This window comes from Chelonia mydas, chromosome 1, assembly GCF_015237465.2.
Source record: "Chelonia mydas isolate rCheMyd1 chromosome 1, rCheMyd1.pri.v2, whole genome shotgun sequence".
Taxonomy (NCBI): Eukaryota; Metazoa; Chordata; order Testudines; family Cheloniidae; genus Chelonia; species Chelonia mydas.
In genome coordinates, this window is record NC_057849.1 from 205,753,509 (window position 1) to 205,779,357 (window position 25,849).

The 25,849-nt window shown below is 44.3% G+C and overlaps 1 protein-coding gene across 8 annotated transcripts in view; it reads right to left on the reverse strand.

Annotated features, from left to right (window-relative positions):
- KPNA1 (karyopherin subunit alpha 1) overlaps positions 1-18,801 on the reverse strand; it is a 152,186-nt gene extending 133,385 nt beyond the window's left edge. For 4 of the 8 annotated variants that reach the window (XR_005227017.2, XR_006284180.1, XM_037910452.2 and 1 more), the window contains exon 1: positions 18,653-18,801. The gene's annotated coding sequence lies outside the window, so the exon portion shown is untranslated. Of the gene's footprint in view, positions 1-18,256; positions 18,280-18,652 lie in introns of those variants that run through there. The other 4 variants (XR_006284144.1, XM_043521226.1, XM_043522704.1 and 1 more) reach the window with 4 other exon arrangements.
- Positions 18,802-25,849: the final 7,048 nt, after the last annotated feature.

Sequence of the window (25,849 nt, forward strand, 5' to 3'; positions counted from 1 at the left end):
ATTTAGTTCTCATGTTACACAGTACACTGGCCCTTATTACAGGGAGCTTATAAACCTTCTCTGAAGCGCCAGTTATTGTCCAGTGGCCTAATCTGTTGTGGCAAATATGTTCCCAAAATCCAAAAAGTTTCACAAGCACAGATATTGCAGGCTGTGGAGTGATCTTATGTTGACTGAATTAAAATGAAGAAATAAGAGTATAATGTGATGTGTAGGTTCTCAAAATCTCCCATCCCTGTGCAAGACAAGTTCATTTTCCACTTCAGCACATGACAAATATTATCCAGCCAGTAGTAAGTCTACTCTCACCTTTGGATGTTTCAATTAACAATGAGGATGTTAACATAACTTGATTAAAAATAGACTAAGGCAGCTCTCAGTAACTTAAGGGGCTCTAGTGAAAAACACCTGGTAATATTTTTGGTAATGATACTAAATAAATTCCAGAGACCAGAAGTGGCTTCTGTTAAGGACCAGGTCATGGGTAGTTATGCCTAATGGTCACAGCAGGAGGCTGGTCTACTGGCTGGAGCAGGGGTGACTAGGCTTAGTGGCCACAGCCCGAATCAGAAGCCCAGTTACTAGACAGTCACTCATAAATTGGACTGAATTTAGCATAAGACCTGAATTTATTACCATTAATGACTAGACTCCCAGCTCACTCTGCTCACATTCCTCAGGGAATTTTATTTTTTAAAATAAAAGTTCCACAAACAGATCATTCAGAAACTTCAACATTGTTTCCATACAAAATGTTGAAGTCTTAAAAATATGAATAAAACTTTTAAATGCTTTTCTTAAAAAAAAAAAAAAACTACATTGCAAGGGTATTGTATCACAAGAAACAAACATTTCTTTCCTTCACCAATTTTGTAAATAAATTCTCCATGTGAATTAAAACAAATCTTTGAAATTTCCATGCTGGCAAATTCTGACACAGAGTACTTGTCTCTGTAGCATAATGAATCGTGCCCTGGAACTCTAGAGAAATCAGGGCAATTCAAAGGTTGTGGGTTTGAGCCCCACCAAAGTCAAGTTTTGGTGCAAAAAAGAGCCATAAAAATGATTAAAGGATTAGAAAGCATACCATATATAGTAACAGACTCAAGGAGCTCAGTCTATTTAGCTCAGTGGCTTTCAATCTGTGGTCTGCAGACCTCTGGGGGTCTGTAGACTATGTCTAAGGGGTCTGTGAAAGGTTGTTGTTACCAAAGAACAGTGGTTTTCAATCTGAGGTCCACAGACTATGTCTAAGATTTCCAAAGGGGTCCACACCTCCAACTAAAATTTTTAGGGGGTCCACAAATTAAAAAAAAGTAGAAAACTGCTGATTTAACTTAACCAAGAGAAGGTTAAAGAGTGATTTGATCATAGTCTATAACAGAGGTGGGCAAACTTTTTGGGCCGAGAGCCACATCTGGGTGGGGAAATTGTATGCAGTGCCGGGCCAGGGGGTTGGGGTGCGGGAGGGCGTGCGGGGTGTGGGAGGGGGTGCAGTGTGCAGGAACGGGCTCAGGGCAAGGGATTGGAGCAGAGAAGGGGTGCGGGGGGGTTTATGAGGGGGCTCAGGGAAGGAGGTTGGGGTGCAGGACCAGTGTGGCGGGGACTCTGGGCAGGGAGTTGGGGTGCACAGGACTCAGGGCAGAGGGTTGGGGTGCTGGACGGGTGCGAGGTGCAGGCAGGGGGCTTAGGGCAGGGAGCTGGGGGGCAGGGGGTGGGAGGGGTTCGGACCCCGGCCTGGCGCCGCTTACCTAAAGCGGCTCCGGGGTGGCAGCGGCGCACACCGGGGGCCAGGGCAAGCTTCCTGCCTGCCTGCCCTGCCCCACGCCGCACCGCTCTGGGAAGCGGCCGGAACCACATCCCTGCGCAGCCCCTGTGGGAGGGTGGGGGGGGCCACAGGGCTCCACGCGCTGCCCTTTCCACACCTCCAGGTACCTCCCCCAAAGCTCCCATTGGCCGCGGTTCCCCATTCCTGGCCAACGGGAGCTGTGGGGGACGGTGCCTGGAGGCAGGGGCAACACACAGAGCCTTCCGCCACCCGCACCCCGTCCGGGGCCCCAGGGACGTGGTGCCGGCCGCTTCTGAGAGCGGCGCAGAGCCTGCGGCATCACGGGGGGCAATCCCGCGGGCCAGATCCAAAGCCCTGAGGGGCCGGATCTGGCCCGTAGTTTGCCCACCCCTGGTCTACAAGTACCTACCTGGGGAATAAATATTTGATAATGGTCTCTTCAATGTAACAGATAAAGGTACTATGGCTGGAAGTTGAAGCTAGACAAATTCAGACTGAATATAAAGTGTAAATTCTTTAAAAAGTGAGTGTAATTAATTGTAACAATTTACCCCATGTTACAGTGTATTTTCCACCACTGGCAATTAAAAGAAATCCAGTATTCATTTAAGATATGCTCTAATTCAAAACAAATTAGTTTGGGAAGGTCTATGGCCTGTGTTATACAAGAAATTGGACAAAAAGATCACAACGGTCCCTTCTGCGCTTGGAATCTCTCAAAAGAGCCACAAAAGTTATGCTAGGGTAGAGAAAAAGTCTTAAAGTTAAACTCTATTTAACTTCTCAAAAAAATCAACAGATGATTTCATTACTGTGTATGAGTACCTGCATAGGGAGAAAATACTGATAACTAAAAAGGCTCCTTAATCTAGCACAAAAAAGCATAATATGGTTGGAAGCTAAAGCCAGACAGATTCAAATTAAAAATTTATGCCTAATTTCAAACAGTGAGGGTGATTAATCACGGAACAAACTACCCAAATAGTGGATTATCCAGCTCTTGATGTCTTCAAACGAAAAATATGCCTTTCTGGAGTATGCTTTAACAAAACAAATGATTGGGCTCAATACAGGAGTAACAATCAAATTAAATGGCCTGAGATACACAGGACATCAAACAAGATGATCTAATGATCCTTTTCAGTCTTAAAAACTCTACGAATCAATGGAGACTTGCCAGCTGACTTAAGAATCCCATCCAATCTTGCAGTTACATCTTGGGTCTTCACTGGGGGGGTAGCACACCATCCTGCTGTCCTTGCATCCCTTACTGAACTCTCTGGCCACTTCATATGCTGATAAGGACTACGGGACTTCTTTAAATGGTTGAGAAAACGCTCTTGCAAATCCCTGTAGTACAAAGCAAGCAGCTACTCTCACACAGTGTCCCCAGTAACAACTCACTGTTCCGTTCCTCTGCATGAACATTCAGAGACATTTTAAGTGCCTCGCTAAATGCCTGGTAGCGATTAGATACTACCAGCCAGGCTGAATGTCCCCTGGTTCTCTTTCCTCTGTAGGTCACAAATGTCTGTTCTTTAGTTTCTACTCTTTCCTGTTTCTTTTCCACTGAACCTCCCCCCTTTACAACTTCGGTGGCAATAATTTCCAAACCACACTGTCAAAGAAGTCTTCATCTGCTTGAATCAAGTTCACCCAGAGCACTGTAGTTGGCAGTGCTGACAGAAAAGAAAGGATACTTACTCTATAGTAACTGAATCTTTGAAATATACTGTCCACACAGATTCCACTCTTGGTGACTAATAAGCAGTTGTCTAATTGCTCAGAGGTAAGTAAGAGATGTCCTACTTGAATAGTGATCACAGGGCTGCCCTATCAAAATTAGCATCCAATCTGGAAGCCTGCACTAGGGAATAGAGAGTGCTAATTGTGTGGATCAAGCTCCATGTAGCTGTTTTACATATTACAGGTAGGGGGATTTTATCCAAACAGACAGCAGAAGCTGCCCAGCCATATTGAAATGCATTCTTTAATATGACCAGGGAGACCAAACAGACAGCAGAAGCTGCCCAGCCATATTGAAATGCATTCTTTAATATGACCAGGGAGACCTTTCTTGGCCAGCTAATAAGAATTTATGCAATCAGAAACCCATTTGGATAACCTCTGAGAGGAAATATGTTTTCCCTTAAGTCTTTTGGCAAATACTACAAATAGCATAAAATATTTCAGGAATGCACCTAGGTTATCTAAATAAAATGATAAAGCTCTTACTACATCTGCCATGTGAAGCTTCACTTCCCCCAGATTAGAATATGGATTGGAAGAGCAAACCAGGAGGAGACTGGACTGATTTATATGAAATTCTGAAACAAACTGAAGCAGGACTTTGGATAAGGTCCAAAAGTAACACTGTCCTTGTGAAACACCAGGTATGTGGAACCAACCATGAGAGCTTGCATTTCACCTATCCTTTATGATGAACATGGTAACTGTAATATTTTATGAGATAAATAAATAACTCAGGGTCCCTACCAATTTTGTATTGCTACTTGTTGGTAGGAAAGCTATTATCTTTCCCGAAGGTACGGGCTAAGGGTTTGAGTCACAAACTGTCTGGTTCTAACCCAAACAGCTTAACAAGAACCAGCTGAGTCTATATACACGTACAGAAGACCTTGTGTCAACAATGAAAGGGCCGAGGACCAAGCCATTAACACTCAACTACAGAGAAGCCCAAACAGGCTGGACATGTGAATACAGCATGGCTGAGTTTGAAGAACAAAGGCCCAAGAGTGTGAACAGACTGTGTTTCAAGTGTGCTGCTGAGAAGATAAGCAGAGAGAGACAGGGACAGAAAGAGTACAGATGGACCTCAAACTCAAGGCATAGCAAAACCATTACTTCTACCAATATGGACTTGATTTAAGCATGTCTATTCCATGCTAAACTAAGGGCTTTCTCATGCAGTATATTCCAGGTGACTAATGAATGCTACTTGCTTTGAAAAGGCTGCCCTCTGGCACTGCAAATACTTACTGGGTGGCATTCCTCCCTAAGAAGATAGTCTCCACAGGAGGCTGAAATAAGCTGGACTCGCTATAGGACCTCATGGTGGGAAAACAGGAGTACTGGAGCCCCAAGCCCCAATCTCAGAGTTCTTGAGGCCACATGCCTGCCTTTTCAGAAGAGTTCAGCACATTAAAAGCTGTGCCAGGCAAACCCTCATCCAAACCAGTACTGCTCACACAGGTGCCCCTCCAACAAAGCTGCAATGAATCATCACTCAAACATGCAGCAACAACCCAGCTGCACTGACTTACCCCTCCAACAGAGCCTGCATGCATGTGGCAGCAGCCTAACCCTGAGCCGAAACTGGGTCAGATGACCCCCAGGCTCAGGTATCTCCCCAATCCTGCCAGAGCTGCAGATCAGTCTGTGCAACAGCACTACCTCGCTGAACTCTCCTTGCAACCTATCAGACTCTCGAGACTCCCAGCCTGCTCTTGATCCCATTCCTGTTCCTGTCCCAGTCTTGCCTGAGCCCTGTTCCAGTCTTGTCCTTGCCCTACTCTGACCTCACTCCAGTACTGTTACTGACAAGCTCCAGCCTTGCTTCCACTTCCTGACCCTCCCCGGACCCTCGGACTACCCAGCTTCAACCTTTGGCCTGTATCTGGACTCCAGCGACATGGCTTGTCCCTAGACTCTGACCACCAAGCTTTGACCCCTGGCTTGCACCTAGACTCCAGCCGTGTACTTATTCTGGTTTGTTTACAGACTCTGATCAGCTCTGATACCAGATCTCAATTCAAGTACCACCCTTGGCCCAGTCCTGACCCTATATCCAACTTCAATCTCCACTCCAACCAGTATGCCTCACTGCCAGGACACAGTGCCTCTGTAAATCCATTACTCTCTCCTAGTTGATTTAATGGCTAACAAAAAAATTTTTTTTAATTGATAAGTGATTAAGGGAGCAAGAGCTCCCAGAAGTCCCATCAATCCAACTAGAATTATATTAAGGTTCCAGAAACGAAGGGGCTCCCTAATTGGGGGAGGGGTCCCTTCATGAATTTTGCCACTGGAAGGTTAAAAAAAAAAAAAAAAAAGTTTGGCCCTGAATAAGAGGGTGATTTGCAGATACTGCTGCCAGGTGGACTCTTATTGAACTGACGGAAAATCCCCACTGCTTCAGGGCTAGAAAATATAGGCTATAACTGCTGAGGATGATGCTGCCAGTGGAGAAAATGGGCTGAAATGTCCAGATAGTGAACTTCTTCTCCATTTAGCTCTGTAGATAAGTCTGATCAAAGGTTTCCTGTCTGGAGGAGAATGTTCTGAACCTCAGCTAATAACTCTCTGAGTGGGATTCATACAATCCAGGATGTCAGGTGCAGGGATTTGGGGTCTGGGTGCAGGATCTGGGAGACTCTGTCAGATAGAATGGGTAAGGTGGTCAATGGTTGCACTGAGATTCAGCAGATCTGAATGTCAAACCATGATCATGCAACCTGTATCTTGTCTCAATTCCCTTAGTACTCTGGGTAGCAAGATATAAGTGGATAGGACACATTAATCAGCTCCATGGGATAAGGACTGTGTCCATCAGGGAACCTGGCACTGTGCCCCCTCTAGAGCAGAATGTCTGATAGTTGTTGTGACATGTGCAAGAAGTTCTACTTTTGGTAGTCCCTACACATAAAACAACAGCTGCAAAACTGAGTCTTTGAGAGACCCCATGTGGTTTTTGGAAAAATCCTTCTTGATGTAATCTTTTAGGGTAACCTGGAAACTGGGAAGGTGGCAAACTACTGGTGTCATGAGATGTCAGATGCACCACTCCCACTGATGTATTCCCATCTGCAAAGAAGCCAAAGATCTTGCTCCCACCTGCTGATGTAGTGTATCACTGTGATGTTGTCTGTCAGTAACTTCATTGTTGAGACATCAAGAAAGTGTAGGAAAGCCCTGCACACCAGGCATATGGCTCTGAGCTCTAAAATATTTGTGTAGGCAGGCCTTTTGGGGAGACCAACCCTCTTGATTTTTTTAGTGGAAAAAGATGCATCACTCCATTTCTGCATGAAGGTATCTGTTACCAGCGTACATGTAGGTAGAGGCATGGAGAAAGAGAGTTGTGAACAGAGGCAGCTAATAGGAGTTTCAGAGGGTGCAGCAGCAGACTCTGTGCTTGAAAGTAGTGGGACTTGACGAGTGGTGCTTTCCTTCCAGGTTCAGCACTGTGTGAGATATCAAAAAGGCCAGTGGGGGTAACCTGCAATGGATGCGCCATGTTTTCTTTCCTGCCTGAAGACAGAAAGGATTTCGTATGTCTGAACTGCAAGCTGGTGGATGTGCTGGAGGCCAAGATTCTTGGATTGGAGGGGCAAGTTGACATGCTACTGAGAATCAACCTGAGGAGTTCCTACGACAGCCAGGTTGGGGAAAAACCAGTACCCCCAGTACAAGGAAGAATGGAGCTGACCACCTAGAAATCAGAGAGAGAGGAAGTTAGACAGAGGCCTGGTGGTTTGTAACCACCAGAGACAGGAAGTCACAGCAGCTTTCTACCCAGTTGGAGACAGAAGACGATGGACAAGCTGTGGCTACCAAAAAGAAGAGGACTAGAAGGAATTCCACACATGTAGAAGTTTCAAATCAATACCAAGTATTCAATGTGGAAACGCTAGAAGATACCTCTCAAGATCCAGCAGGTCCAAGGGAACGGAGGGATGTACAGGGCACATACATGGATGGCAGCTCAGCCCAATTTGTAAGAAAATCAAGCTTGTCCACAAAGAGTTCTCCAACTATCCAAGGAAGACAGAAAATCCTTGTTGAAGATTCAATACTCAGAAGAATTGAAAGAACATTCTGCAACGGAGAGGTGGACAACGGGATGATATGCTGCCTTCCTAGCAAAGAACAGTAGAACACAATCCAGTGGCTGAAAGGTAAAGCTAGACAAATTCAGAAATACACTGGAAATAAGAGGGCTTAAATATTTAAAAGTGAGAGTAATTAACCATTGGAACAATTCACAAAGTGTCGTGGTGGATTCTCCATTGGTGGCAATTTCTAAATCTGAAAGATATGCTCTAGGAATTATTTTGGAGAAGTTCCATCGCCCGTGTTATACAGGTCAGACTATATGACCACAGTGGTCCCCTCTGGCCCTGGAATTCATGAATCTGGGAAGCTCCCAATCTCTTGAATTCGAAAGGTTTTATGCAGTGACAAGAAGCTGTTTCAGAAGCGATGCATTGTGTATCCATACCCAACTACAGCCTGCTTACTCCACCAGCTATAGCCAGTGTCTCAGCTTTAGGCTGAGCTTTTGTGAATGGAAAAAAAATTCAGGAAGTATATTCACTGATGTAGCAATAAGCCACTAAAAGGAGTAGCACTGACTGTTGACTGAAACACCTAACCAGTGTTTGATAACAGGAACATAGGAATTCCAATATCAGGACTCACCAGCGGTCCACCTAGTCAATATCTTGTCTCTGGTACTGGCCAGTACCAGGTGTTTCAGAGGAAAGGGAAAGAATTATAAAATAACCTGCTCATAGAAGAACTCTTAGCAGTTAGAAGTCAGCAAAATCTCCTTGCATTCAGGGCTTACTTAAAAACATTGTTTATATTTATCTCTCTGTATAAACTTCCCTATAAATGCTAAAGATAAGACTTTGTCACAGTTACTTTTAGGTAAAAGTCACAGACAAACAAAAATTCATGGAAACCATGACCTGTCTGACTTTTACTAAAAATAATGGGGGAAAAGGGGCTGACGAGGGATGACAGAAGCCTGAGCCGGGGAAGAGAGGAAAGAAGGGGTCAGCACTCCCGCCATGCCTCAAGCCCCCACCACCACCAGACAGCTCCAGGGTCCTTGATGGCTGACAGCTCCAGTCCCTTCACCCCAGGCCTGAAGCAGAAAATGTCACGGACGTCTCTGAAAGTCACGGAATCCATGACAATCTTATTCTGAATAAATGTCTAATCCTATTATTTGAATCTTACAAGGTGCTTGGTCTCCCTCCCTTGTGACTCCAAGTTCTATAAATAAATTATTAATTATGTAAAGAAGTATTTCCCTTTCTCTCAATTTTAAATGTGTTGCTTCTCAATTCCATTGAATTCCACCTTTTTCTTGTATTTTGACAAAGAGTAAACATGGCCACCAAATTTTATATTCCTTTATCATATTCCTTTTAACTAGCCTTCCTTCTAACCAGTCTCAATCTCATCAGTCACTACTCATCTGTCTCTGGAACCACTTCTATTTCTATTACATCTCTCACAGCTGGGGCAACTAGAACTGCACACAGTATCCTAGTTGAGGGCTTAGCTATTTACATTAAATAGAAAAAGCTTCATTAATGCAGAGTTAAGGTTGCCCAGTGATAGTGCACGTCCTTTCAGAACACCAAATTCAGCATAAAAGACTTCTGAAAAACAGGAAATACAGTGTTAAAGTAAACACCCACACAATCTTAACTTACCCATCCTGGAGCTGGCAATATCCACTCGGAAATATCTGCATGCATTCCAGCTACATTCATTGTGTTAAGTGTAGCTGTATTGAATGATAGAGAAGTTGAAGCAGCTTGGAAGAGCTGTGATTGTGTTATGAGGGAATCTGGGTCCAAGGCTCTCCCTCCCCGCCCCTTCCCCTGCCCCCTCAGCATGTTATGAAAAGAAAGAAGTGCTTGTATATCTCGAGGTTCCAGTCTGGGTAATTTCAATATGGAATTGTGTGGGTTGTGTCAGTAGCAGTGCATTGGAGTCATCTTGAAATGGGTATTGTCAGTAGAGAGGTATGATATGAGAGAAGTCTGTGGATTTAACGATGAGCAGGGGATAGCAAAGGGCTAAGTGGTAATCTGGGTGCAAATATGAAGAAGTCATAAAGGGTATGAAGTGGTTATTAAATTTTACAAGTGTGGTATTCTGTGGGGGAAGTAGGCTTAGTGTTTGAGCACAGACCTAATGCAGGTGGCACCTGTCCATTTCAGTGAAAAGGCAGAATGCCAGAGTGTGTGATATAGGCATTGTGGGGCACCACTCAAAGAAGGGAGAGTTAAGACTGTATGGGCTTTTACCTTCACTCTGTATTTCCTGGTTTTCAGGAGTCTGAGTTTTGCTGAACTTGACATTCTGGAAGGGCATGAGCTATCACCAGGCATCCTTATCTCCGTGTTAACTAAGCTTTTTACCAAGGACTACATTAACACAAACTAGGAACCTTTTTGATCATACCTGCAGCTTGCACCCAGGGAAGTTACAGTGCAACAGTTTGGTGTGGGCTGCCAGTTTAACGTGCATCGCTTTGAGAAGGGGGCTGGACTAGATGACCTCCTGAGGTCCCTGCCAACACTAATATTCTATGATTCTATAATTCACACTCCAAATAGTCTGAACAGTGGGCCAGTGTAGACAATCCCTTAGTTATCTAAGAAAAAACAACAGAGCTCAAAGATTCCAAGGCCAGAAAGGACCACTGTAATCATCTAGTCTTACCTCTTGTATAACAAAAGCAATGGGACTTCCTAAAAATCATTCGTCGAACAGAGCTTTCAGAAGAACACCCAATCTTGATTTAAAAATTGTTACTGATGGAGAATCTACCACAACCTTTGGAAAATTGTTCCAATGGCTAATTACCTTCACTGTTAATGTATGCCTTATTCCCTGTCTGAATTGGTCTAACTTCAACTTCCAGCCATTTGATCCTGTTATACCTTTCTCTGCTAGACTGAAGAGCCATAAGAACGGCCATACTGGGTCAGACCAAAGGTCCATCCAGCCCAGGATCCTGTCTGCCAACAGTGGCCAATGCCAGGTGCCCCAGAGGAAGTAAACCTAACAGGTAATGATCAAGTGATCTCTCTCCTGCCATCCATTTCCACCCTCTGACAAACAGAAGCTAGGGACACCATTATTTACCCATCCTGGCTAATAGCCATTAATGGACTTAACCTCCATGAATTTATCTAGCTCTCTTTTAAACCCTGTTATAATCCTAGCCTTCACAATCTCCTCAGGCAAGGAATTCCACAGGTTGACTATGCGCTGTGTGAAGAAGAACTTCCTTGTACTTGTTTTAAACCTGCTGCCCGTTAATTTCATTTGGTGTTCCCATAATATAAGATCTAGGGGCCAAGTCAATAACTTTTCCTTATTCACTTTCTCCACACCACTCATGATTTTATATACCTCTATCATATCCCCCCTTAGTCTCCTTTTTTCCAAGCTGAAAAGTCCTAGCCTCTTTAATCTCTCCTCATATGGGACCCGTTCCAAACCCCTCATCATTTTAGTTGCCCTTCTCTGAACCTTTTCTAATGCCAGTATATCTTTTTTGAGATGAGACCACATCTGTACGCAGTATTCAAGATGTGGGCGTACCATGGATTTATAGAAGGGCAATAAGATATTCTCCGTCTTATTATCTATCACTTTTTTAATGATTCCTAACATCCTGGTCGCTTTTTTTGACTACTGCTGCGCACTGCATGAACGTCTTCAGAGAACTATCCATGATGACTCCAAGATCTCTTTCCTGATTAGTTGTAGCTAAGTTAACCCCCATCGTATTGTATGTATAGTTGGGGTTATTTTTTCCAATGTGCATTACTTTACATTATCCACACTAAATTTCCTTTGTCATTTTGTTGCCCAATCACTTAGTTTTGTGAGATCTTTTTGAAGTTCTTCAGTCTACTTTGGTCTTAACTATCTTGAGCAGTTTAGTATCATCTGCAAACTTTGCCACTTCACTGTTTACCCTTTTCTCCAGATCATTTATGAATAAGTTGAATAGAATTGGTCCTAGGACTGACCCTTCCGGAACACCCCTCTCAATTCTGAAAATTTACCATTTATTCCTACCCTTTGTTTCCAGTCTTTTAACCAGTTCTCAATCCATGAAAGGATCTTCCCTCTTATCCCATGACAACTTAATTTACATAAGAGCCTTTGGTGACGGACCTTGTCAAAGGCTTTCTGGAAATCTAAATACACTATGTCCACTGGATCCCCCTTGTCCACATGTTTGTTGACCCCTTCAAAGAACTCTAATAGATTAGTAAGACATGATTTCCCTTTACAGAAACCATGCTGACTTTTGCGCAACTATTTACGTTCTTCTATGTGTCTGACAATTTTATTCTTTACTATTGTTTCAACTAATTTGCCCGGTACTGACATTAGACTTACCGGTCTGTAATTGCCAGGTCACCTCTAGAGCCCTTTTTAAATATTGGCGTTACATTAGCTATCTTCCAGTCATTGGGTACAGAAGCTGATTTAAAGGACAGGTTACAAACCATAGTTAATAGTTCCACAATTTCACATTTGAGTTCTTTCAGAACTCTTGGGTGAATGCCATCTGGTCCCGGTGACTTGTTACTGTTAAGTTTCTCAACTAATTCCAAAACCTCCTCTAACGACACTTCAATCTGTGACAATTCCTCAGATTTGTCACCTACAATGGACAGCTCAGGTTTGGGAATCTCCCTAACATCCTCAGCTGTGAAGACTAAAGCAAATAATTCATTTAAGTTTCTCTGCAATGACTTTATTGTCTTTAAGTGCTCCTATTGTATCTCAATCATCTAGGGGCCCCACTGGTTGTTTAGCAGGCTTCCTGCTTCTGATGTATTTAAAAAACATTTTGTTATTAGCCAAAAACTCAGAAGGTATCTGTTCTTCAAACTCCTTTTTGGCTTTTCTTATTACATTTTTACACTTAATTTGGCAGTGTTTATGCTCCTTTCTATTTACCTCACTAGAATTTGACTTTCACTTTTTAAAAGATGCCTTTTTATCTCTCACTGCTTCTTTTACATGGTTGTTAAGCCACGGTGGTTCTTTTTCAGTTCTTTTACTGTGTTATTTAATTTAGGATATACATAGGGTATACATTGGGCCTCTATTATGGTGTCTTTGAAAAGTGTCCATGCAGCTTGCAGGGATTTCACTCTCGTCACTGTACCTTTTAATTTCTGTTTAACTAACCTACTCATTTTTGCATAGTTCCCCTTTCTGAAATTAAATGCCACAGTGTTGGGCTGCTGAGGTGTTCTTCCCACCACAGGAATGGTAAATGTTGTTATATTATGGTCACTATTTCCAAGTGGTCCTGTTATAGTTACCTCTTGGCCCAGATCCTGCGATCCACTGAGGACTAAATCGAGAATTGCCTCTCCCCTTGTGGGTTCCTGTACCAGCTGCTTCAAGAAGCAGTCATTTAAAGTGTCGAGAAATTTTGCCCATAGTTAAATATTTGTTACTCATGCAGGTTCTTATAGAAAGTAATCAAGTCACCCCTTATCCCTCTCTTTATTAAGCTAAATAGATTTGAGCTCCTTAGTCTATCACTATAAGACATTTTCTAATTCTTTAATCATTCTCAGGGCACTTCGCTGAACCCTCTCCAATTTATCAACATCCTTCTTGAAATGTTGACAACAGAACTGGACACAGTATTCCAGCACTGTTTCATGAGTGCCAAATATAGAAGTAAAATAACCTCTGTACTCCTACTTGAGATTTCCCTATTTGAGCAGTCTAGGATCACATTAGCTCTTTTGACCAGTGTCTCACTGGGAGCTCATGTTCAGCTGATTATCCACCAAAACCCTTTTCAGAGTCACTGATTCCCAGGATAATGTTCCCCAATCCTGTAAGTACAGCCTACATTCTTTGTTCCTAGGTATATACATTTACATTTTAGCCATATTCAAACACATATTTTAGCTTGCACCCAGTACACCATGCAATCCAGATCAGTCTGAATCAGTAACCTGTCCCCTTCATTATTTACCCCTCCCCCAATTTGTGTGTCATCTACAAACTTTATCAGTACGATTTTATGTTTTCTTCCAGGTCATTGATAAAAAAATGTTAGGGCCAAGAACAGAGCCTGCAGGATCCCACCGGAAATACAACTGCTTGATGACCATTCCCTGTTTATAATTATATTTTGAGACCTATTAGTTAGCCAGTTTTCAATCCACTTAATGTGTGCCATGTTAATTTTATATCAATCTAGTTTTTTTAATCAAAATGTCACGTGGTACCAAGTCAAACGCCATACAGAAGTCTATTACCTCAATGCTATTATTTTTAGCAACCAAAAACAAAGATATCAAGCTGGATGATGTCAAACTATTTTCCATAAACCCATGTTTATTTGCATTATCTATATTACCCTCCTTTTATTCTTTACTAATCAAGTCCCTTATCAGCTGCTCCATTATCTTGCATGGGAATGATATCAGGCTGACAGACCTATAATTACCTGGCTCGTTCCATTTACCCTTTTTTAAAATCTGGCATAATATTAGCTTTCTTTCAGTCTTCTGGAACTTCCCCAATGCTTCAAGACTTACTGTCCTCTAAGGATCTGTACTGGGTCTCATGCTGTTCAACGTATTCATAAATGATCTGGAAAAGTGGGTGAATAATGAGGTAGCAAAATATGCAGATAATACAAAGTTACTCAAGATAGTCAAGTCCAAATCTGACTCCAAAGAGTTACGAAGAGATCTCGCTCAACCTGATGACTGGGCAACTAAATGGCACATGAAATTCAATGTAATGCAGAGGTGGGCAAACTATGGCCTGCGGGACCGTCCTGCCCGGCCTCTGAGCCCCCGGCCCCTCCCCTGCTGTCCCCCCTCCCCCACAGCCACGCCGCCACGCAGGCACCGAGGCTTGCACCTGCCCCCCTCCCAGGCTTTCCAATAAGCCTGTCCAGCCGCTCTGAGCGGGGTGGGGGAGTTGGATAAGGGGCAGAAGGTCCCAGGAGGCAGTCAGGGGGTGGTCAGATGGGGGGGAGGTTTGGGATGGGGGCGGTCAGGAGACAGGGAGGATAGGGAGTGGAGTCCCAGGGGGTTGGGGGGTCCCAGGAGGGGTTGGATGGGGGTGGGTTCCTGGGGGGCAGTTAGGGACGGGGGTCCCAGGAGGGGGCGGTCAGGGGACAAGGAGCAGGGTGGTTGGATGGGTCGGGAGTTCTGAGGGGGGCAGTCAGGGGGCGAGAAGTGGGACGGGGCTGATAGGGGGCGGGGGCCAGGAGGAGGCACAGACTTCCCTACCCGAGCCTCCATACCATTTTGCAACCCCGATGTGGCCCTCGGGCCAAAAAGTTTGCCCACCCCTGCTGTAATGTATATTGGATAAGTAATGCATATTGGAAAACATAATCCCAACCATACACACAAAACGATGGGGTCTAAACTAGCTGTTACCCTCAACACAGATCTTGGAATCACTGCGCAGAGTTCACTAAAATATCTGCTCCACGGACAGCAATGGTCAAAGCTAACAGAATGCAAGGGAGCATCAGGAAAGGGATAGATAAGAAGACAGAAAATACCATAGTGCTACTATATAAATCCATCGTACACCCACACCTTGAATACTGCATGCAGTTCTGGTCACCCCATCTCAAAATATATAAGAATGGGGAAAAGTACAGAGAAGGGCAACAAAAAGGATTAGTGGTATGGAACAGCTTCCATCTGAGATATTAAAAAGCCTGGGACTATTCAGCTTAGAAAAGAGGAAACTAACGGCAAATATAATAGAGGTCTATAAAACCATGAATGGTGTGGAGAAAGTGAACAGGGAAGTGTTATTTACCCCTTCATATAACTCAAGAGCCAGGGGTCATCCAATTAAATAATTAGACAGCAGGTTTAAAACAAACATAAGGAAGGACTTCTTCACACAGTGCACACTCAATCTGTGTAACTCATTGTCAGGGGATGGCATGAGGGTCAAAACTATAACTGAGTTGAAAAAAGAATTAGATAAGTTCCTGTAGGCTACATCAGTCAACGGCTATTAGCCAAGATGGTCAGGGACTCAACCCTATGCTCTGCGTCTCCCTAAACCTCTGGCTGCCAGAAGCTGGGACTAGACAACAGGGGATAGATCAGTCAAGAATTACTCTGCTCTGTTCTTTCCCTCTGAATCATCTGGCACCAGCTGCTGTCAAAAGCCAGGATACTGGGCTAGATGGACCACTGTTCTGACCCAGTATGGCCATTCTTATGTTCTTATGAAAATCAACATTAACAGTCCAGCAAGCTCCTCACCCAGCTCTTTTAAAACTTTTGGATGGAAGTTATTTGGACCCTCTGATTTAAAAATATGTAAGTTTAACACCCCCCAAAGATACTAGTGGAATGGACAGTGTTATAGTCTCATCAGATGGTAATGATATCTTCTGTTTTTCCCCAAATATAGAACAGAACTTTTTATTGAGCACTTCTGCCTTTTCCACATTACTATTGATAATTCTACCTTTTACATCTAGTAATGGACCAACACCATCCTCACGATAGTTTTTGTTCCTAATATATTTTAAATACTCCTTATTGTCCTTAACTCTGCTGGCCATAGGTTTCTCCTTGCATCCCTTGTCAATTTTCTACAATTCCTAACTATCTGTTATAGTCATTACTATCAGCTTCCCCTGTCTTCCATTTGTTATATATAATTTTTGTATTATGGCCTTCACTTCCATTCTATATCAGATTGGTTTTTTAACCAGCACTGCCTTCCTCAATTGTGGGATTGTATTTTTTGGGGCATCTAGTAAGGTGTTCTTAAATGATTCCCAATTATCATTTAAATGTTTCTGATTAAATTCTTCCTCCCAGCTGATTTAGCTCATATTTGTTCTCAGCTTCCTGAAATTGGCCCTATTAAAGCACCAACTCTGGACTTCATTCTGCTTGCGCATTATAAATGTGATCAAGTCATGATCATTTGTACCTAAGCTAACAACAATTTTTAATTCTGTGATCAGTTCATCTTTATCTGTTAAGACAAGGTCTAATAAAGAATTCCCCGCTGTTGGCTGCAACGCTTTTTGAGTTAGGAAATTGTCATCTATGTTTAGAAACTCCAAAGATATGCTAGTACTGGCAGCATGAGACTCCACCATATGCCACTCAAATTCAAGACCCCCATAATCAGACAGTTTTTATTTCCTGCACATTACAGATAGGTACATAAAGAGGCAGTTATCCTGGTTCCCAACCGTGATTTGGTGGTCTGTAGCAGACACCAGTTAATATGCATGGTTGAGCATGAATATATCTACAACGAGAGCAGTAACAACAAAATACAAATGGAAGACATGTAGATAGTTAGTGGAAAGAAAAGGCTTTTCATATTAAACAGGGTTGGTAAGAGAGATAATTTGCTGGAATAAGAAAAACAATTGTTAGGAGGTCTAAATAAATAGAAAACAGATGCTCTCCTTAATCCCCAGAGACAGCTGTTGCTTTCCACTAGAAAATGAAGCTATTGCTGAATCTTTGTGAAAAAGATATGGCAAGAATGAAGATAGCCACCCCTCAGGAGATACTCAACTCGAGCCTTCTTCAGTGGTATTATGGGCCCTGCTACTGCATCCTCTCATTGTTTAACTTCCTAAGGTGCTTCGCATTATTAACAATAATGACCAAATCAAGAGAAATACTGCTCATTATGAAAGTTGCCAGGAAACTGAAGTTTGAGCAAAGAAAGTAAGGGAGACTATTGACCCCAATCCTCCTGTACCAGCTGTGAAATCTGCAGAATATTGAGCCAAATATTTCCATTCTATGGCATACACTTATCTTTTCATCTTAGAGTTCCTGCATTCATTCAATGCACTCTATCAGTTGTACTTAATATTCTCCGTGCAACCTTGTCTTTATGGTGAGCTCTGAAACAGAAACTCAAACTTAACTTTGAAACGTAAATTATGACTGTGGTGGACTCCTTTGCTAGGTGTCAGAGTAGCAGCCGTGTTAGTCTGTATTCGCAAAAAGAAAAAGGAGTACTTGTGGCACCTTAGAGACTAACAAATTTGAGCATAAGCTTTCGTGAGCTATAGCTCACTTCATCGGATGTGTGTGTGATCCTCAAAACCACACTAACGTGAGACAGTTATAGTGGCTATTTTTCCTTACCAATCTAGAAAGTAGAGTTTGAACATGTCACCAGATATATGGACCAAAACATTTTTTTTTTTTTACATATTCCATTTAAAAAAAAGTTGCAAGTTTTAATTTGAAAAAGCATTTAGTCAATTTCCTTCACTTTCATCAAAATAATTCAGCTTTTCAAAGTTAAACTAAACAATCTGAAAGTGAAAAACTGGAATTTTGGAATTAAATGGCAGCAAGGAATTGAAACCCATCTTTCAGTATCCAATCCTATGGTAAAAACATCTAATGGCCTGTAACTGAAAAGTAGTTAAAGCAACCTTGTTCAAATTTAGCAAGTCTTCTCATCAAAATTAAATATAAATCTGGCAATGTTATGTCCTTAACAGTTTCCCAAGCCAAAGTTATATGGCAGCTAAACACAAACTGTACCATAGAATATTGCTGCAACCTCAACTATTGTCTACCCAACAATGCCAGGTCTCCCCCATTTATTATGGCACCATACACACATCCCACCTGACAGAACCATTACTAGCGCACGCTGTACCTGAAAGGGGCATAAGTTCAGCACCCACAGCCTACCCAGTCTTTAGCGGCTGGTTCCCTGGGGGCCATCACAGCATGACCCCGTTGCAACACTGGGTGGAGCCATTCCCTTTATCCCCCCTCGCCCCGCCCCGCCCCGCCCATAGGTGCTGGAACTAGGGGTCCCGGGGGCGAAGTGGGTCCCATCCCATGCAGGGTTCACTGTTTGATTCGAAAGCTCTCACTACACAAATTGCTCCAGGGCCCCTGCCCCAACCTGCCCGCAGCACTCCGGCCCCACCGCCCCCCGGCTCTTCCCTGCCTCGCCCAACGGCTGCCACGCCCCGGGATCCCCTCACGCGCCGGTCCAGCCCCGACAGCGGGTCGCAACCGCGACGCCGGGTCCCCGCTCAAGTACCTTCGGCTCGGCCCGGCACGGCCCAGCCCAGCCCGCGGTCTCTCCTTTCGGGCCCGAGGCGCGCGCGGGCGCCCCTCTCGCCGCCCCGAGCTGGCCGCAGCCGCGTTCACTGCGCCTGCGCGCGGGTGTCCTGCCCTCCCTACGCGTAGTTTCCGGCCCCGCCGCACGGCCCCCTGGGGGATGGAGTCCTTCCGGGTGGGGAGTCCCCTGGCCGGCTGGCGCGTAGCTCGGGTATCAGCCAACCCCGCATAAAGGCGGCCGCACGGAATGTCCAGGGCCCAGACAACTAGCTTCCCAGAATGCAACGCGCCTGCGGCCTGTAGTTGACACGCGCCTGCTCTAGTGGAAGCCAAGTGCTTCACATGCTTTTATTCCAGTAATGGTTACTCTTTTCCCTGGTACTACAGTTGTATCTATTCTAATTTGTTGTTTACCATTACACTTAATTCAGATGCTCTCATTAGTGGGGATAAGCTCGCCACAGTAAGCCCTGACTTTCACCCATTTACTGTGTACTAGCTGTAGCTTTTTTTCAGTTTCTGGCACCATGTTGACTGGCACCTGTGTCCAACTTAAACTCAATAAATTCCTCAGTTTCTTTCAGCTTCTACATCATCTGCTGAAGAACTGCCTATTGCTCTTATGAAGACTTCTGAGCTAGTGGTGCTATGGTCAGACTCTTTGTCTAGGCCATGCGTGCTGTGCTGGGCTGTGCAAACTCTTCAATAGAAATGTAACCCATAAGTTTTTTGCATCTGTTCCTATATGAAGGGCATTGTCTTGGCTTATGTTATTTGCCACAGGGAGTGCAGCTCCCTGTGCTCTTTTTGCTGCACCCCAATTTTGAGCTCCCCATACCTGCATATCTTTTTTCTTGCAGTATTTTCCTTCTTTATCATGCCCACAGTGTCGGCGCAGCCCCATCCTCCACAAACTACAGTCTGGACCGGGAGGCTTAGAATCATAAACGATTAGAGTTGCAAGAGACCTCAGGAGGACATCTAGTCCAACCCCCTGCTCAAAGCAGGACCAACCCCAACTAAATCATCCCTGCCAGGGCATTGCCAAGCCGGGACTTAAAAACCTCCAAGGATGGAGATTCCACCACCTCCCTAGGTAACTCATTCCAGTGCTTCACCACTGTCCTAGTGAAATACTTTTTCCTAATATCCAACCTAGACCACACCCACTACAACTTGAGACCATTGCTTCTTGTTCTGTCATCTGCCACCACTGAGAACAGCTGAGCTCCATCCTCTTTGGAACCCCCCTTTAGGTAGTTGAAGGCTGCTATCAAATTCTCTCACTCTTCTGTTCTGCAGACTAAATAAGCCCAGTTCCCTCAGCCTTTCCTCACAAGTCAAGTGTCCTAGCCCCCAATCATTTTTGTTGCCCTTCGCTGGATTCTCTCCAATTTGTCCACATCCTTTCTGTAGTAGTGTGCGGGGGGGGGGCTAAAACTGGAGGCAATACTCCAGATGTGGCCTCACCAGTGCAAAATAGAGGGGAATAATCACTTCCCTTGATCCTCTGGCAACGCTCCTACTAATGCAGCCCAATATGCCATTAGCCTTCTTGGTAACAAGGGCACACTGTTGACTCATATCCAGCTTCTTGTCCACTGTAATCCCCAGGTCCTTTTCTGCAGAACTGCTGCTTAGCCAGTCAGTCCCCAACCTGTAGCAGTGCATGGGTTTCTTCCATCCCAAGTGCAGGACTCTGCACTTGTCCTTGTTGAACCTCATCAGATTCCTTTTGTGCCAATCTCCCAATTTGTCTAGGTCACTCTGGACCCTATTGCTACCCTCCAGTATATCTCCTCTCCTTCTAGCTTAGTGTCATCCGCAAACTTGCTGAGATGTAATGCATCCCATCATCCAGATCATTAATGAAGATGTTGAACAAAACAGGCCCCAGGACCAGCCACTGGGGCACTCCACTTGATACCAGCTGCAAATTAGACATCAAGCCATTGATCACTACCCGTTGGGCCCGACGATCTAGCCAGCTTTCTATCCACCTTATAGTCCAGTCATCCAATCCATACTTCTTTAACTTGCTGGCAAGAATACTGTGGGAGACCATAACAAAAGCTTTGCTAAAGTCAAGATATATCACATCGCTTTCCCCATATCCACAGAGCCAGTTATCTCATCATAGAAGGCAATCAGACTTGCCCTTGATGAATCCATGTTGACTGTTCCTGATCACCTTCCTCTCCTGGATGAAGTTGTCCATGGATGACACTAAGGAGAGTATTGGTGCAGCCGTCTTACAAATATATGGTCACTACTGGAAGCCAGTGGCTTACACATCACCGTGCTAACTAAAACTGACCGTCAATACACTCAAATAGAGGAGGCGGCTTTGGCCTTAGTGCATGAGTGTAAAAAGTTTCTGTTATTTATTTATAGGAGGCCTGTATTGTCTGAAACTGACCATAAACCACTGTCACATTCCGTGATGCAATCTTGGCTAGTGAGGGATTGAGTCACTACCTGTCCTGCAACCTGGGGTGCCTCACAATGCTTTGCTGTTGTAGCTCACAACCTGGATCACTCATAAACAGCCTGAAAGCATGCAGGTAACACCCTGTATCTCTGTGTATATCTGCACTTGCCAGCAACACTCCAGTCACATTCTGGCTTCCAACATCCTTGGTTACTACTTGCAGGGTGACCCCAAAACACTATCTGTCCTGGATTTCCTTAAAAACGTGTTCTGCAATGTCCAGCCCTCTCCGGACAGTTCAGATATTAAAGGTCTGTTGCTCTTGGTCAATATTCAACAGTCTGCTACTTTAAATGGAGTTACCAAACAGTTTAATTTAAACATAGCACTGGATTTGTGTAGATTAAAATAGAATAAATTTATGTAACTACAAAGAGAGAGGTTTTAAGTGGGTACAAGTATGTGGAATTAAAGACAAATGTTTACAAGAGAAATAAAGATAAAACGCTTCCTAGTAGCTAAAACTTAACAAGCTAGACTTAGTTGAAGGTAAGATCTTTACCACACGTTTCCAGTAGGGATGTAAAATGTTAACCGGTAAACATTAGGCTTACTGGTTAACCAACCTTAACCGTTAACCCCTGACTGTGCAGCACCACACCGGCCAGAACCCAGCCCCAGCCATGCCACAATGGACCCGTAATACCATGCTAGCAGTTACTCAGGGCTTTGCTTAACCCTTACACATCCCATCAATTTCACCATAATATTATTGACCAGCAAGTTGTTAGTTTTCAAATGATACCTCAAAAGGCATATTTTGCACAACAATTATTGCAATAGTATGTTGGGTGTGACTACATGCATGCATTCATAGAATCATAGAATATCAGGGTTGGAAGGGACCTCAGGAGGTCATCTAGTCCAACCCCCTGCTCAAAGCAGGACCGATCCCCAATTAAATCATCCCAGCCAGGGCTTTGTCAAGCCTGACCTTAAAAACTTCCAAGGAAGGAGATTCCACCACCTCCCTAGGTAACGCATTCCAGTGTTTCACCACCCTCCTAGTGAAAAAGTTTTTCCTAATATCCAACCTAAATCTCCCCCACTGCAACTTGAGACCATAACTCCTTGTCCTGTCATCCGCTACCACTGAGAGCAGTCTAGATCCATCCTCTTTGGAACCCCCTTTCAGGTAGTTGAAAGCAGCTATCAGATCTCCCCTCATTCTTCTCTTCTGTAGACTAAACAATCCCAGTTCCCTCAGCCTCTCCTCGTAAGTCATGTGTTCCAGTCCCCTAATCATTTTTGTTGCCCTCCGCTGGACTCTCTCCAATTTTTCCACATCCTTCTTGTAGTGTGGGGCCCAAAACTGGACACAGTACTCCAGATGAGGCCTCACCAATGTCGAATAGAGGGGAATGATCACGTCCCTCGATCTGCTGGCAATGCCCCTTCTTATACACCCCAAAATGCCATTGGCCTTCTTGGCAACAAGGGCACACTGTTGACTCATATCCAGCTTCTCGTCCACTGTAACCCCTAGGTCCTTTTCTGCAGAACTGCCGCCTAGCCATTCGGTCCCTAGTCTGTAGTGGTGCATTAGATTCTTCCGTCCTAAGTGCAGGACTCTGCACTTCTCCTTCTGAGAACCTCATCAGATTTCTTTTGGCCCAATCCTCCAATTTGTCTAGGTCCCTCTGTATCCTATCCCTACCCTCCAGCTTATCTACCACTCCTCCCAGTTTAGTGTCGTCTGCAAACTTGCTGAGAGTGCAATCCACACCATCCTCCAGATCATTAATGAAGATATTGAACAAAACCGGCCCCAGGACTGACTCTTGGGGCACTCCGCTTGATACTGGCTGCCAACTAGACATGGAGCCATTGATCACTACCCGTTGAGCCCGACAATCTAGCCAATTTTCTACCCACCTTATAGTGCATTCATCCAGCCCATATTTCTTTCACTTGCTGACAAGAATACTGTGGAAGACAGTGTCAAAAGCTTTGCTAAAGTCAAGGAACACCACGTCCACTGCTTTCCCTTCATCCACAGAACCAGTTATCTCGTCATAGAAGGAAATTAGATTAGTCAGGCATGACTTGCCCTTGGTGAATCCATGCTGACTGTTCCTCATCACTTTCCTCTCGTCTAAGTGCTTCAGAATTGATTCCTTGAGGACCTGCTCCATGATTTTTCCGGAGACTGAGGTGAGGCTGACTGGCCTGTAGTTCCCAGGATACCTCCTTCTTCCCTTTTTTAAAGATGGGCACTACATTAGCCTTTTTCCAGTCATCTGGGACTTCCCCCGATCGCCATGAGTTTTCAAAGATAATGGCCAATGGCTCTGCAATCACATCCACCAACTCCTTTAGCACTCTCGGATGCAACGCATCCGGCCCCATGGACTTGTGCACGTCCAGCTTTTCTAAATAGTCCCAAACCACTTCTTTCTCCACAGAGGGCTGGTCACCTCCTCCCCATGCTGTGCTGCCCAGTGCAGTAGTCTGGGAGCTGACCTTGTTCGTGAAGACAGAGGCAAAAAAAGCTTTGAGTACATTAGCTTTTTCCACATCCTCTGTCACTAGGTTGCCTCCCTCATTCAGTAAGGGGCCCACACTTTCCTTGACTTTCTTCTTGTTGCCAACATACCTGAAGAAACCCTTCTTGTTACTCTTGACATCTCTTGCTAGCTGCAACTCCAGGTGTGATTTGGCCTTCCTGATTTCACTCCTGCACGCCCGAGCAATATTTTTATACTCCTCCCTGGTCATTTGTCCAATCTTCCTCTTCTTGTAAGCTTCTTTTTTGTGTTTAAGATCAGCAAGGATTTCACTGTTAAGCCAAGCTGGCCGCCTGCCATATTTACTATTCTTTCTACACATCGGGATGGTTTGCCCCTGTAACGTCAATAAGGATTCTTTAAAATACAGCCAGCTCTCCTGGACTCCTTTCCCCCTCATGTTATTCTCCCAGGGGATCTTGCCCATCAGTTCCCTGCATTCGGGAGCATGCATTCGGTCACAATCACTTACTGCCATTGCCAAAAGAAGCCTGGAAAACATCACCAGCCCAAGAATACACTGATTATTTTTGCATCTACAAATGTATGATTTGCAAATTGAATACAAACCTGGGAGAGATTTGGTGCTTGCAGACATTCTCTAAAGCATTTGACTAAAATCAGGGGTAGAAAGTCCAAAGCTGGATTTTTGTACACGTCAATCTCATTTCTTTTTTTAAAAACTGTCCCGTCTCAGATGAAATGTGGACGGTGATTGCCAGAGCTGCTGCTCAGGATGAGACTCTGTAGAAAGTAATTAAGGCTATTATCACAGGTTGTCTAGGGCAGCATATACTCAACCCCTATTATCGATTTAGCAAGGCGCTCACAGGATTACATGGGATTTTGTTTTAAGACACCAGGATGGTACAAAATATTTTTTATCTTTTTATATTAACTGTAACCATTGGCAGGTGCTCTCCTGGGATGTGGGAGCCCTGTTTTCAAGTCCCTGCTCTGCCTAATTTGAGGTAGAGACTTGAACTTGTGTGTCCCACATCACAGGTGTGGGCCCTATCTACTGGGCTATTGTGTCAACCTCTTGCTTTCTGTGGCCCAATGATGATGTAATTATTTATACAAAGTGGAACATCTTAAGAAGATTGAAAGAGACCTACTGTGACCCAGCAACCCCTTGGTGCCAACTGGTGCAACAGGGGATGCATAGAGTTTTACAGGAATCCCCTGGATCAAATAGCTGTATAATATTTCACCGAACTGTGGCATGTGAGGTCTCTTTTGAGATCCAGTAGCCCACTAGTCATCATGATCACTGTGAAATATATGTATGGATAATATTTAAAAAGTTATGTACCTGTACTGAAAATTATGTTCTTAAGGTCTGGGGCTTAAGGCAAGTGACCAGGAGGTAACAGACATGTATCTCCATGTCTGGCGATTTGTGTATGATATGCTGCACAGTGGATGCCTGTGTACATACTAAGCCAATTGCTAATCAAGAGATTATGAAATCTTCAAGAAAGGCAATTTACAGGAAGAAATAAACAGCAGGAGGGGATCCTGTTTATGAGTGAAGACAGTGGATAGTTTGGGGATGTGGACGTACACACTGGATCTGTCACAGAGGAGGCAAGCTAACAGCGTCTTGTCTTATGAAAAAGGGTCACAGCCAGCCAAGTTGAAAAGCACTGCAAATACATAGGGTGAGCTATATGTATTAGACATGAGGGTATCTTCTTAATTGTCTGAGCCAGCGGTTCTCAAACTGTACCCCAAAGTGGGTCGCGACCCACTTTTAATGAGGTCGCCAGGGCTGGCTTAGACTTGCTGGGGCCCAGGGCCAAAACCCGAGCCCCACTGCCCAGGGCCAAAGCCAAAGCCTGAGGGCTTCAGCCCTGGGCAGCGGGGCTCAGGTTGCAGGCTCCCTAAACCCTAAACCTGGGGGTCCCCTATTCAGTCGTTTCCTGGGGTTCTTTTGTCTTTGTAAATGCTTGAGCCTGCATCTGGTCCAGATTATAAACACAGGACTGGAATTGGTCAAAGTATGTCAGTTGTTCTCAGTGTTGATTGAATCAGCTGAGATTCACCCTGCCTCACGTGACATGTTTTACCTCCAACAGTTTTGGAACACAATATTGTACATGTTCCAAAACTCTCAAATTGTTTCCCACACAAACATCCCACAAGAACCATGATAACCAGCTAGCTCTTAGCTTTC